The sequence below is a fragment of the Macaca thibetana genome, chromosome 15 (assembly GCF_024542745.1).
Source record: "Macaca thibetana thibetana isolate TM-01 chromosome 15, ASM2454274v1, whole genome shotgun sequence".
Lineage (NCBI taxonomy): Eukaryota > Metazoa > Chordata > Mammalia > Primates > Cercopithecidae > Macaca > Macaca thibetana.
Window position 1 is genome coordinate 104,777,032 of NC_065592.1, and position 14,765 is coordinate 104,791,796.

The following is a 14,765-nucleotide window of genomic DNA, read 5'->3' on the forward strand; positions in this document are numbered from 1 at the left end:
CTTAATTTCATCCTTTACCCAAAGTAATTCAGGAGCCAGTGGTTTAATTTCCATGTAATAGTATGGTATTGAGAGATCTTCTTGTTGTTAATTTATATTTATTGCACTGTGGTTGAGAGTGTGGTTGTTAGGATTTTTTTTTTAACTTGTGACTAGAATTGCTTTATGACTGAGTGTGCAGTCAATCTTAGAGCATGTGCCATGTGTACATAAGAACAGAAAAATGTATATTCTGTTGTTGGGTGGAGCATTCTGTAGATGTCTGTTAGGTCCATTTGGTGAAGTGTTGAGTTTAGGTCCCAAATATCTTTATTAGTTTTCTGTCTCAATGTGTCCAACACTGTCAGTAGGGTGTTGAAGTCTCCCACTATTATTATGTGGTTATTTAAGTCTCTTTGTAGGTCTCTAATAACTTGTTTTATGAATCTGGGTGCTCCAGTTTGGGATGCATATATATATAGGATAGTTGAATTGAACTCTTTTATCATTATGGAATGTCCTTCCTTGTCCTTTTTGAGCATTGTTGGTTTACATTTTGTCTGAAGTAAGAATAGTAACTCTTGTTCTTTTTGGTTTTTCTCTTTGCTTGATAGATCTTTCTCCATTGCTTTACTTTGAGTTTATGGGTGTCATGCATATAAGATGGGTCTCTCTCTTTTTAAATTCTTTCACTATGTTGCCTAGGCTGGTCTTCAACTCCTGGGCTCAAGTGATCACCCTGCTTTGTCCTCCTAAAGTGCTGGGATTAGAGATGTGAGCCACCACTCCTGCCAAGAGATGGGTCTCTTGAAGACAGCATACAGTTGGGTCTTGCTTCTTTATCCAATTTGCCACTCTGTGCCTTTTAAGTGGGACGTTTTCCTCATCTACATTCAAGGTTAATATTGATATGTGAGGTTGTTACATAGACTTGATTGTACAGTTGCTTTATAGTGTCAGTGGGCCATGTGTTTTTATGGTGGCAGGCAACGGTCTTTCGTTTTGTATTCCATGTTTAGCACTCCCTTAAGGACCTCTTGTAAGGCAGTCTGGTAATAATGAATTTCCTTAGTGTTTGCTTGTGTAAAAAGGATTTTATTTATCCTCTGCTTATGACGCTTAATTTAACTGGATATGACATCCTTGGTTGGAATTTTGTTTCTTTAAGGATGCTGAATATATTTCCCCAATCTCTTCTTGTTTGTAAGGTTTCTGCTGAAAAGTCTGTTAGCCTGATGGGGTTCCCCTTGTATGTGACCTGCCCCTTCTCTCTAGCTGCCTTTAACATTTCTCCTTTTGTGTTGACCTCAGAGAATCTACTGAGTATGTGTCTTGGGGATCGTTGTCTGATATAGTATCTTTCTAGGATGCTCCAAATTTCCTTAATTTCCATGCCAATCTCTACTGAGGTTGAGGAAATTTTGGGGCCAATATCCTCAAATATGTTTTCCAAGTTGCTTGCTCTCTCTTTCTGGGATGCCAATCGTATAGGTTTGGTCTCTTTACATAATCCCATATTCCTCAGAGGCTTTGTTCATTAAAAATTTTTCTTCATTTTTGTCTGAGTTGATTTGAAGAACTGATCTGTGAGCTCTGAGATTCTTTCCTCAAGTTGGTCTATTCTGCTGTTAATACTTCTGATTGTATTATGAACTTATAGCAAGTTTTTCAGCTCTAGATCAGTTTGATTCTTTATAAAATGGCTATTTCATCTTTCAGCTCTTGTATGATTTTATTGGATTCCTTAAGATTCCTTGGATTGCCTTTCAACTTCCTCCTGAATCTGAATGATCTTTGTTGCCATCCAGATTCTGAATTCTATGTCATTTCAGCTATTTCAGTGTGATTAAGGACCACTGCTGGGGATCTAATATGGTTGTTTGGAGTTAAGAAGACATTCTGGCTGTTAGAGTTGCCATAGTTCTTCCACCGGTTCTTTCTCATCTGTGTAGGGTGATGTTTACTTAATGTTTGAAGTTGCTGTCCTCTGAATGGGACTTTTTGCTTTTATATTCTTTGATGCTCTTGAGAATTTAACTATGGTATAAGTTAGGTTTAGTCAATTGGCTTTGTTTCTGGATGATTTCATGGGGCCAAGGCTCAGCTCTGCACTCCCAGGCTGAGTGCTCTACACCTGAGGGTGCTGGGACCAGACCTGCAGCCTTTTTCTCTGGCCCCACTAGGTTCAGCATCTGCTGCATTGGTGGGGCTGAGGTTTTCCCAGTCTCCTGGCAAAAACATCCTTATGGAGGGGGGCTGGTAAAAGTGATTTCATGGGGCACTGACAGGGTGATAGGCGTCCCCATGTGTACACACTAGAGGCAGGGCAGTGGTGCGTCTCACACACATGCACCAGTGGCAGGTCCCACCTGTGGCATGCAAATTTCTTTTCAGGATTTTCCATGTACAGCTGACCCTTGAACAATGCAGACGTTAGGGATGCCAACCCCTGCCCCTGCAATCAAGTTAAACATCCACATACAAGTTTTGACTCCCTGAAATCTTAACTAGAAGCCTTAATGATAATATAAACAGTTGATTAACACATATTTTCTGTTATATGTGTCATACGCTATATTCTTACAATAAAGTAATCTAGAGAAAAGAAAATGTTATTAAGGTTATAAGGAAGAGAAAATGCATTTATAGTAATGTATAATATTTATCAATACCATAAGTTTACAATGTCTGTTTACAAGATGAAGCATTATGGTGGGCAACTGCAATTGCAAACCTCAATCTATAGTACACATTAAGCAATTCAACTTTTTCTTGTAACGTCATGACTTTTCTGCTTCTTGGGGGAACTTTCAGCATAACTGGTGGCATTTCATATGGATCTCAAGTTGTTATTCAAGGTTTATGGTATTGGACCAAACATGATGAAAAATATGTGAAGACTGTGAAAGACCACTTTTTTCTCTGATACGTTACTGGAGAGATGAACTGCTCACATAGAGGTGATTAGCATCAGATGGCATTTTAAGCAGACAATCAAAGCACATAAGTTCACTGCAATAGAAAGAGGAGGTCGCTATGAAATTATTACAGTAGTACAGTATGCACTACAGTTAATCTTATGCCATTATGATTTACTATTGCATCTTTATGCTTATTTATATTTCTCTTGACTGTGAATGACACTATGTACAGTCTTTATCTGCATACATTTTGGTAAAGTTTATGTTTGTGTATATTTTATGATAGTCAATTATAAAATAAACTAATATCAGCATATATTTTAGGCATTCATGACCTATCTTTCATTTACGTTTTTCAATATTTCTTTTTTTTCTTTTTTGAGACGGAGTCTTGCTCTGTCGCCCAGGCTGGAGTGCAGTGGCCGGATCTCAGCTCACTGCAAGCTCCACCTCCCGGGTTTACGCCATTCTCCTGCCTCAGCCTCCCGAGTAGCTGGGACTACAGGCACCCGCCACCTCGCCCAGCTAGTTTTTTGTATTTTTCAGTAGAGACGGGGTTTCACCAGGTTAGCCAGGATGGTCTCGATCTCCTGACCTCGTGATCCGCCCGTCTCGGCCTCCCAAAGTGCTGGGATTACAGGCTTGAGCCACCGCGCCTGGCCAAGTTTTTCAATATTTCTAAACTACATAGTCTGCCTGTGAGATTTTGCAAGTTGTCACAAATCACCAAAAAAATTTTCCAATATATTTATTGAAAAAAATCCATGTATTGTGGCCAGGCTCAGTGGCTCATGTCTGTAATCCCAGCACTTTGGGAGGCTGAGGCAGGTAGATTGCTTAAGCTCAGGAGTTCAAGACTAGCCTGGGCAACACGGTGAAACCCCATCTCTTCAAAAAAATACAAAAATTAGCTGGGCCTGGTGGTGTGGGCCTGGAGAGACTCAGGAGGCTGAGGCAGGAGGATGGCTTGAGCCCAGGAGGTAGAGGTTGCAGTGAGCTGAGATTGCACCACTGTACTATAGCCCAGGCAAAAGAGCCAACCCTGTCTCAAAAAAAAAAAAAAAAAAAAAAAAGAAAAAGAAAGAAAGAAAGAAAAGGAAAAAAGAAAGCCAGGCACGGTGACTCAGGCCTGTAATCCCAGCACTTTGGGAGTCTGAGGCAGGGAGATCACTTGAGGCCAGGAGTTAGAGGCAAGCTTGGGCAACGTGGTGAAACCCTGCGTCTACAAAAAATACAAAAATTAGCCAGGCATGGTGGCATACACCTGTGGTCCCAACTACTCAGGAGGCTGAGGTGTGAGAAGCACTTGAGCCTGGGAGGCAGAGGTTGCAGTGAGCTGTGATTATGCCACTGCACTACAGCCTGCGTCAGAGAGAGACCCTGTCTCAAAATAAAATTTTTAAAAAGTCACTGTACCATTCCCCAGGTCATTCAGATTTTCCATATTATTTTCTAAGAGTTGTATAGTTCTGCATTTTACATTTAGGTCTGGAATCCATGTTAATTTTTTGTGAAGAATATGAAGTCTTTGCCTAAAATCAGTTTTTGCATGTGGAAGACCAGTTGTTCCAGCACCATTTGTTAAAAAGATTGTCTTTTCTCTGCTATACTTTCTTTGTTCCTTTCTCAAACATCAGTTGACTATAGTTGTGTGGGTCTATTTCCAGGCTCTCCATTCTGTTTGTCTATGCTTTTGCCAATACCACACTGACCATACTGTCTTGATTACTGTAGTTTTATAATCTTTAAGACATAGTAGTATCAGGCCTTTGGCTTTGTTCCTCTCCTTCAATATTGAGCTGGCTATTCTCTCCATATGAACTTTAGAATTAGTGCGTCAATATCCACAAAATAACTTGTTCTAATTTTGACTGGGATTATATTGATTCTATAAATCAAGTTAAAGACCGACATTTCGACAATATTGGGTATTCCTACCGATGAATATAAAGTATCATTATTTTTTCTGATTTCTTTAATCAGTTTTCTAGTTTTCCTCACATAGATCTAATATATTTTGTTAGATTTATACCTAATTATTTCATTTGGGGGGATAGTAATGTAAACGGTGTTATGTATTTAATTTCAAATTCCACTTGTCCATTGCTGGTATATAAGAAAGCAACTGATTTTTGTATATTAACCTTGTATCCTACCGTCGGCCTATAATTGCTTATTGGTTCCAGGAGGTTTTTGTTGTTGTTCTTTCAGGTCTTCTATATAAACAATTATGTCATCTGCATATAACAGTTTTATTTTTTCCTTCCCAATCTGGATACCATTTATTTATTTATTGTTTATTTATTTGTTGAGACAGGGTCACCCAGGCTGAAGCGCAATAGTGGGACTACAGGTCCGTGCCACCATGCCCAGATAATTTTTGTACCTTTTGTAAAGACAGGGTTTCACTACGTTGCCCAGGCTGGTCTAGAACTCCTGGGTTCAAGTGATCTGCCCAAACTACTGTGATTACAGGCATGAGCCACTGTCCCCAGCCCCTCTCCCCCTTTTTTGAGTCTTATTGCATTAGCTAGGACTTCCAGTACAATACTGAAAAGAACTGGTGAGAGGGGACATCCTTGCCTTTGTTCCTGGTCTTAGTGGGAAAACTTGAGGTCTCTCACCATTAATTACGACGTTAGTTGTATTTTGCTGATGTACTTTTTATGAAATTGAAGAAAGTTCCCCTCTAGAGTTTTCCTTTTTTTTTTTTTTTTTTTGAGACGGAGTCTCACTCTGTCGCCCAGGCTGGAGTGCAGTGGCACGATTTCAGCTCACTGCAAGCTCCACCTTTCAGGTTCATGCCATTCTCCGGCCTCAGCCTCCCAAGTAGCTGGGATTACAGGCGCCCGCCACCCCGCCCGGCTAAGTTTTTGTATTTTTAGTAGAGACGGGGTTTCACCGTGTTAGCCAGGATGGTCTCGATCTCCTGACCTCGTGATCTGCCCACCTCAGCCTCCCAAAGTGCTGGGATTACAGGTGTGAGCCACCGCACCCAGCGAGAGTTTTTCTTTTTAATCATAAATGGGGTTGGATTTTGCCAAATGCTTTTTCTGAGTTTATTGATAGGATAGGATTTTTCTTCTTTACCCTGTTTATGTGATGGATTACATGGATTGATTGTCCAATTTTGACACAGCTTTGTACACCTGAGATAAATTCTCCTTGGTCACAGAGCATAATTCTTTTTATACATTTTTGGATTTGATTTGCTAATATTTTGTTGAGGACTTTTGCATCTTTGTTCATTAGAAATACTGGTTTGTCATTTTCTTTTCTGTTAATGTCTTTGTCTGGTTTTGATAACAGGGCAATGCTGGCTTCATAGAAAGTGTTAGGAAGTTTCCCCTCTGCTTCTATCTTCTGGAACAGATTGTAAAGGATTGGTATAATTGTTTCCTTAAATGTGTGGCAGAGGCCAGGCGCAGTGGCTCACGCCTGTAATCCCAACACTTTGGGAGGCCGAGATGGGCAGATCAGTTGAGGTCAAGAGTTTGAGACCAGCCTGGCCCAACATGGTGAAACCCTATCTCTACTAAAAATATAAAAATTAGCTGGGCGTGGTGATGTGCACCTGTAATCCCACGTACTCGGGCAGCTGAGGCGGGAGAATCACTTGAACCCAGGAGGCGGAGGTTGTAGTGAGCCGAGATCACACCACTGCACTCCAGCCTGGGCATAGAGCAAAACTCCATCTCAAAAAAAAAAAAAAAAAAAAAAAAAAAAAAGTGTGGTAGAATTCACTAGTAAACCCATGTGGGCCTTGCACTTACGTTCTGAAAGTTTTTGATTACTGATTTGTTTTTAATAGATATAAGCCCATTGTCTATTTCTTCTTGTGTTCTGGCAGATTGAGTCTTTCAAAAAATGGGTCTGTTTCATGGAGGTTATTGAATTTGTGGACACAGACTTGTTTATAGCATTCCTTTATTAGTCTTTTGATGTCCATATGATCTGCAGGGATGTCCCCTTGTTCATTTCTGACATTTGTAGTTTGTCTTTTTTCTCAAATAGCTTGAATAGAAGTTTTCCATTAAAAAAAATCTTTTCAAAGAACCAACTTTGGGTCTTATTAATTTTGATTTCCTGTTTCCAATTTCATTGATTTCTGCTCTACTTTTCCTTTTCTTCTGCTTACCACAGATCTAAAATTGTTCTTTTCCTACCTTCTTAAAGTAGGTGTGTATTCATTTTACATCTTTTTTCTTTTCTAATATGTGCAACTCAATAGAATACATTTCCCTCAATGCACTGCTTTAGCCGTGTTCTAAACTTGTAAGTTGTACTTTCATCTTCATTTAGTTCAAAGTCTTTTAAACTTTATCTTGAGATTTCTTCTGTGATCATGTACTACTCAGAGTTATGCTGTTTCACCTCCAAGTATTGGGGGACTTTCCAGCTATCTTTCTGTTGATTTCTAGTTTAATTCGCCTGTGATTCTGGGAGCAGACATTTCATGATTTATTTCCTTTTCAATTTATGAAGGTGTGTCTCATGGCCCAGATATGGTATATCTTAGTGAATGTCCCATGTGAGCTTGACAAGAAAGTGTATTCTGCTTCTGTTGGATAGAGCAGTCTGTCAAGTCAATTATATAAAGTTGATTGATGGTGTTGAGCTCAACGATGTCCTTACTGATTTTTTTGCTTGCCGGATTTGTTCATTTCAGATAGAGCAGTGCTGAAGATTCCAACTATAAGTTAATTTGTCTGTTTTTCTTTGCAGTTCTAAGAGTTTTTACCTTATGTATTTCGGTACTGTACAGTTAGGTGCATCCATATGAAGGACTGTTGCCTACTTGGAGAACTGATCCTGTTCTCAGTATGTAATGCCCCTCTTTATTGCTGATAACTTTCCTTGCTCTAAGTCTGCTCTGTCTAAAATAATATAGCTACTCCCACTTTCTTTGATTAGCGTTAGTATGGTATACCCTTCCCCATCCCTTAACTTTTAATTGACACGTTTTAAAGTAGGTTTCTTGTAGACAACTGCTGTGGTTTGAATGTGGTCTGTTCCTGACAAAACTCGTGTTGAAATCTGATCCTCAACGTGACAGTGTTGGGATGTGGGGACTAGTGGGAGGTAGGTATTTGGGTCACAGGAGTAGATCCATCATAAACAGATTAATGCCCTTCTCTGGAGGTGTGTTCTTGCTTGTGTGGGAATAGATTAGCTTCCTTGAGAGTGGGTTGCTGAAGTGTGGCTTCCTTAGTTCTCTCTCTTGCTTCTCCTCTTGATGTGTGATCTCTTTGTACATGCCAACTCTCTGCCATGAGCTGAAGCAGCCTAAGGCCCCCAACAGATGTGGCTGCCCAATCTTGAACCTTCCACATCATAATCATGGGTCAAATACCTAAATACCAGAATACCGAGGCCCAGCCTCAGGCATTCATTGTTAAAACAACACAAAATGGACTAAGACAACAACATATACTCTTGATTTTTCATCCACTTTGACTTTTTTTTTTTTTTTTTTTGCGAAGGAGTCTCACTCTGTTGCCCAGGCTGGAGTGCAGTGGTGCAATCTCAGCTCACTGCAACCTCCACCTCCCAGGTTCAAGTGATTCTCTTGCCTCACCCTCCTGAATAGCTGGGATTACAGGAACACACCACCACACCTGGCTAATTTTTGTATTTTTAGTAGAGACAGGTTTCACCATGTTGCCAGGCTGGTCATGAACTCCTGACTTCAAGTGACCCACTCGCCTTGGCCTCCCAAAGTGCTGGGATTATAGGCATGAGCCACTGCCCACGGCCAACAATCTTTTTACTATCCTTTTTCTTTCTGTAAGGTCATTATTAATGTCCCCACTCTCATTCTTGATTTTAGCATTTACACCATTGATGTTTAAAGTGATAATTGATAAGGTTGGATTAATTTCTACCATTTGTCACTGTCTTCTATTGTTGCCCTTATTCTTTGTTTCCACTTTTATTTTCCACTTTTTCTTTTTTGCCTTTTGTGGTTTTAATTGGGCATTTCATATGTGTCTTAGTCCATTACAGCATAAAAACAAAATAGACTGGCTTACAAACATCAGAAGTTTCTTTCTCCCCTCCCTCCCTCCCTCTCTCTCCCTCTCTTTCTTTCTTTCTGAGATGGAGTCTCACTCTGTCGCCCAGGCTGGAGTGCAGTGGCACGATCACAGCTCACTGCAAGTTCCGCCTCCCAGGCTCACGCCATTCTCCTGCCTCAGCCTCTCGAGTAGCTGGGACTACAGGCGCCCACCACCATACCCGGCTAACTTTTATATTTTTAGTAGAGACGGGATTTCACCGTGTTAGCCAGGATGGTCTCGATCTCCTAACCTCGTGATCCGCCCACCTCGGCCTCCCACAGTGCTGGGATTACAGGCATAAGCCAATGTGCCCGGCCCAGAAGTTTATTTCTAGCATTTCTGGAGGATGGGAAATCCAAAATCAAGGTGCCAGCAGACCTAGCTCACTCCTTGGGGCAGAGAAAGTCATCTTTTCACTGTAACTTCAGATGGTGGAAGGGAAGAACACACTCTGTAGGTTTTGTTTTGTTTCTGTTGTTGCTGTCATTTTTAGATAAAGGCACTTTTCTCATCAGGACAGCTCTGACCTCATGACCTAATCACCACCTAAAGGCTCCACTTTGTAATCCCAGCACTTTTGGGGTTAGAATTTCAACGTATGAATTTTGAGGGAACACATTTAGACTCCTAGCATTCCACCATGCTCCCCTCAAATTCATGTCTGTCACAAGCAAAATACATTAATTCCATCCTAACAGCCCCCAAACTCTTAAAACATTCCAGCACCAACTCCAAAGTCTCCAGTTCAGAGTTTCATCTAAATCAGTTATAGGTGAGACTGAAAGTATGATTCATTCTGAGGCACAATGTTCTCTAGCTGTGAAACAAACATGTTCTGTGCTTCCAAAATACAACGGTGGGACGGGCATAGGGTAGACATTTCCATTTTAAAAGGGAGAAATAGGAAAGAAGAAAACAGTGACTGGTCCCAAGTAAGTCTGAAACCCAACAGAGGAAACAACATGGAATCTTAAACGGCTTGAGAATAATCATTGGCTCAATGTTCTGCCCTCCAGGCCCACTAAGATGATAGTGCCACCTTCAGGACACAATGTGGTAGCAGTCCTGCCCCTGAGGCAGCCATGTGCTTGTGCCTTGCTCCTACCTCCACAGTAGCTCTGTGCCTGGGTCACGCATCTGAGGCGCCCCTGGAAACTCCCACTGGTGGCTCTACTGGTCTCTGGACTCATGGGCCTAGTGGGGGCCCTCTATAGTGACCCTTCCCCTGCAGTGATTCTCTGCCTCGGCCCCATAGCTCTCTTGGGGCATCCTTTTAATTCTGGGGGAAGATAGCCATGCCCCCACATCTTTTCACTCAGGGCCCGTGATGGGATGGGTAGCTCTGATGATCTCAGAAATGTCTTTGGGGTCATTCTTCCATTGCCTTGGAAATTAGGTCCTTGCTTCTGTTTATAGATGGTAGACCAATCTTTCTCTTAACACCTGGCTTTCACTGAGATGGGTCAATCCATACTAATCACCTCATCAAAGAGTTACTTGGCCAGACCCTTTCCTCTGGAACAAGGTTTTTCATTTTTTCCAATATGGATATGCTGAGTTTTCCAAATTTTTGAGTTCTGCTTCCCTTCTGATCAGCAATTCTAAATTATCTTTCTTCTCTCATTTTACTATAAACAATTAAAAGGAACCAGGCTGCCTCTTCAACAGTTTGCTCAGAAATAGCTCCAGCTAAAGATCTAAGCTTGCAGTGAGCCGAGATCGTGCCACTGCACTCCAGCCTGGGTGGCAGAGCGAGGCTCCATCTAAAAACAAAAACAGAAAACAAAAAAAATAGCTCCAGCTAAAGATCTAATCACTCACAGGGCTACCTGCCGCAAAACACTAGAACACAAACACAATTCAGCCAAGTTCTTTGCCACTTCATAACAAAGATGGCCCTTCTTACAGTCTCCAGTAATAGGTTCTTCACTCCACAGAGTCCTCTGTATCTGAGTCTTCTCAACTTTGGGTACAGTGGTTTGGCCTGTGAGCTCACTTCTCTGATGGATCTTTAACAAGTTATTTTTCCTGTTTAGCTTTTCCCTTGTTAGGATGGAGTAATGAATTCTAAGCACCTTACATACCAGGCCAGAAACTGAAATTCCTGTTGGAAGATTTTTGATTACTGAGTCAGTCTTTTGTTATATGCCTATTATTTATTTCCTTTAGAGTCAGTTTTGTGAGTCTGTGTGATTCTAGTGATTTGGCATTTCATCGTGTGCCTATGTTTTTTAGCATTGTTATGTTTTCTCATAATCCTTTTTCTTTCTGTAAGGTCATTATTAATGTCCCCACTGTCATTCTTGATTTAGTAATTTGATCCTCTGTTTTTCTTCAACAGTCTAGATAAAGGTTTGCCACTGGCTGTTTATCTTTTTAAGGAAACAACTTTTGGGTTGGTTTTCTCTCCAGGTTTTCTATTTCATTTATATCCACACTCTAATCTTTTTTTTTTTTTTTTTTTTTTTTTTTTTTGAGTTCCTGTCCCCAGGCTGGAGTGCAGTGGCGCTATCTCGGCTCACTGCAAGCTTCCTGGGTTTAGATGATCCTGCCTCATATCCTGAGTAGCTTGGGACTATGTAATTTTTTGTATTTTTAGTTTTCATTATATTATTCCGCCCGCCTCTGTCCCAAAGTGCTGGGATTACAGGCGTGAGCCACCGCGCCCCTTAACACTAATTTTACTGTAAAATCATATAGTTGTATGTAATTGTTCACAATTTTCCTAATGTTTTCATTTTTTATTTTAGTAACTTTTTTTCTTGTTCTACCTAAAGGTCTGTCAGTTTTGTTTATAACAACTTGTGGTTTTGTTGATTTTTGCCATTTGCCCCCATTCCCTATTTCATTTATTGGTGGTGTAATCTTTACTATTTCCTTCTTACTGCCTGCTTTGGGCTGTTTCTCTTTTTCTAGTTTTTTAAGGTTGGGAGGTTAGGTTATTGATTTCAGATCTCTCTACCTTTTGTATGGTATCTTCTTTTTTTTTTTTTTTTTTTTTTTTTTTTGAGACAGAGTCTCGCTCTGTCGCCCAGGCTGGAGTGCAGTGGCCGGATCTCAGCTCACTGCAAGCTCCGCCTCCCGGGTTCACGCCATTCTCCTGCCTCAGCCTCCCGAGTAGCTGGGACTACAGGCGCCCGCCACCACGCCCGGCTAGTTTTTTGTATTTTTTTAGTAGAGACGGGGTTTCACCGTGTTAGCCAGGATGGTCTCGATCTCCCGACCTCGTGATCCGCCCGTCTCGGCCTCCCAAAGTGCTGGGATTACAGGCTTGAGCCACCGCGCCCGGCCTGTATGGTATCTTCTTTGACTCACTGTTTATTGGGAAGTATGTTGTTTTATTTCCACATATTTATGACTTTTCCAAATTTCATTGTTATTTCTAACTTTATTCCACTGTCACTGGAGAATATAACTAGTATAATTCCAATCTTCTTACATTTGAGACTTGTCCCTTAAAATGGGTTCTAGACTGGAGAACGTTACATATGCATTTAATATGTATTCTGTTTGGAGTGTTCTATAGATGTCTGCTAGGTCTAGCTGTCTTATAGTCCTGTTCAAGTATTCTATTTCTTTTCTGATCTTGTCTTGTTTTTCTAGCCATTATTAAAAGTGGGGTATTGAAACTCCCACCCACTATTGTTGAGCTATTTCTCCCTTTAATTTGGCCAACTTTTGCTTTATATATTTTGGGGTTCCTGTTTGGTGCATGTATGTTTATGGTTGTTGTATCTTCCTGGTGAATTGACTCTTATCATTACATGATGTCCTCCTTTGCCTTGCATAATAATTTTTGCCTTAAAGTCAATTTGGTCCAACATTAGCATAGCGGCCACCTGTACTCTTCTTTGGTTACTGTTGTATGGGGTATCTTTTTCCATCCTCTTACTCTTCTTTGTGTCTTTGAATCTAAAATGAGACACCTCTAAACGCACAGTTGGATCATGGTATGCTAAATCAATGCAGTTTTTTGTTAAGAAAATCTATCAAAGCTCCATGTGTCTATTGTATGCTTCCATTTACAAGTACAGAAATAGGTAAAAGTGACCTGCATTGTCAGAGTCAAGGAGTTAGCCCTGGGAGGAGTGGGTGCAGAAAACATCAGGACTTCTGGGGGATATCCTCACTTGCCTTTCCTCTGAGTGCTGGCTACACAGTGTGACACTATTCAGCTTGCAAAAATCCAGTCAGCCAGTGGACACTTTTATTTGCACTTTAATGTATGTGTGCTATACTTCACAAAAACTTTGAAGAAGCAAACCTGATGTGGGATGTCTGTTCTCCTGGGAGGCTTTGTGGGAAGAAGGCAGCCCAGTGACTCACCAGGACTAGCAGACACCCTATTAATTTGTGCTGCTGAAGGATAAATACTTCCTAAAAAGCATATGAGGATAGGGGTATACTAGTTACACAGCTGTGTTCGCTGTGTGCAAATTCGTTCTGTATATTAGGATGTGCACACTTTCCTGGATGCAAATTACACTCTGTTAGTAATTTGACTTAAAATTATCTTCTCCACAGGACAAAGACCTAGATCCATGGCCTGTGTCCAAAGCACTGGTGATGATGATGACAGTAAGAACCATATTAGCACCAATCATCAATTGAGTACCTGCTGCATGCTGGTACCAAGGGCTTGATGAAGCTTCACAACCACCTATACAAGAGGCACTATTTTGTCCCCACCTAACAGATGGGGAAGCTGACGCTCAGAGAGCTAAGGCAGCCAGTTACCAAATGGTGGTGATTCAATCATCAGTCCAGCTCTCAAGTCCATGCTGTTGTTGCCAGCTCTAGTAATCTGCCGGGAAGTAGGGGTGAAAACACTGCAGGGAGATGGAAGATGCAGAGGAAATGGAGACCACCCTCTCCCAGAGGCAAGGCTGAGCAGAAGGCCTTTCAGCATGGACTGTCCCCCTCTGCAAACTCCTGAGACCCCACCCACACGAGAGGCTGCTGCTCCATCCTTGAAACTGAAGACTGTGTTCAAGGACCCAGAAGATGAGGATAGGGGGAGGGCAGACTCAGTGTCTGGATGCCTGTGCCAATCAAATACACCACCAGGCAGAAGCGAGCTAGGCCACACTGGGCCATGCACAAGTGTGGGAGTGGAAGGCACAGACACTGTCCCTGGAAAGGAGCCTGCCCCACAGGGCCCTGATACCTTAGACCTCCCTTCTCCTTGAGGGTCTTCTAGATCAGTCGAGGGCTTTCTTTTCAACCTTTTCCAGGAGTTGGACAACTGCCTCTTTTACTCCATCAGAAAGAATGGTTTAAACAGAAAACAAGTCCCAACAGCTGCTACTAAAGCAGAAGAGTATCATCAAGGGCTGGAGGTTCTGCAGTGACAGTGAAGCGAGGAAGGGTGGTATGGCAGTGAGACTTCAGTAAGATGGCGGGGTCCTGGGGAAGTGGCATGGCAGCGAGACTCTAGCCTGCGATGGCTTTCCAGAGGGAAGCCACACATGAGTGAAGCCACATAGGCCTGAGTGAGGCAGTCGGATGAGGAGGTGGCAGGAGTGTGCCCTGGTATTTACTGTCCCCTTTTCATACCCAAAAGCAATCATATGAACATGCCCACTGTATGTGTGTATATATTCCTACAGACAAATGTGATTCCTGGGTTCAGAGAGTGAGAGTTTAGACAGCAAAGGATTCTACGTCATCTGAATCCCTGCCTCCTCATCAGGATGGCGCAGGCTACTCCTTGTTTCAGTCTATGTATACACGATGTGTTCTCACCACCACGCTGCTGTGGCTTCAAACCTGATGCTGCACCTCAGAAGACCCTTGAGGAGGACAG

The 14,765-nt window shown here is 41.8% G+C and overlaps 1 protein-coding gene across 1 annotated transcript in view; it reads left to right on the forward strand.

Moving 5' to 3' along the window:
* Window positions 1–14,765, forward strand: part of SUSD3 (sushi domain containing 3) — a 401,112-nt gene that overhangs the window by 140,459 nt on the left and 245,888 nt on the right. The gene's annotated exons all lie outside the window — the stretch shown is intronic.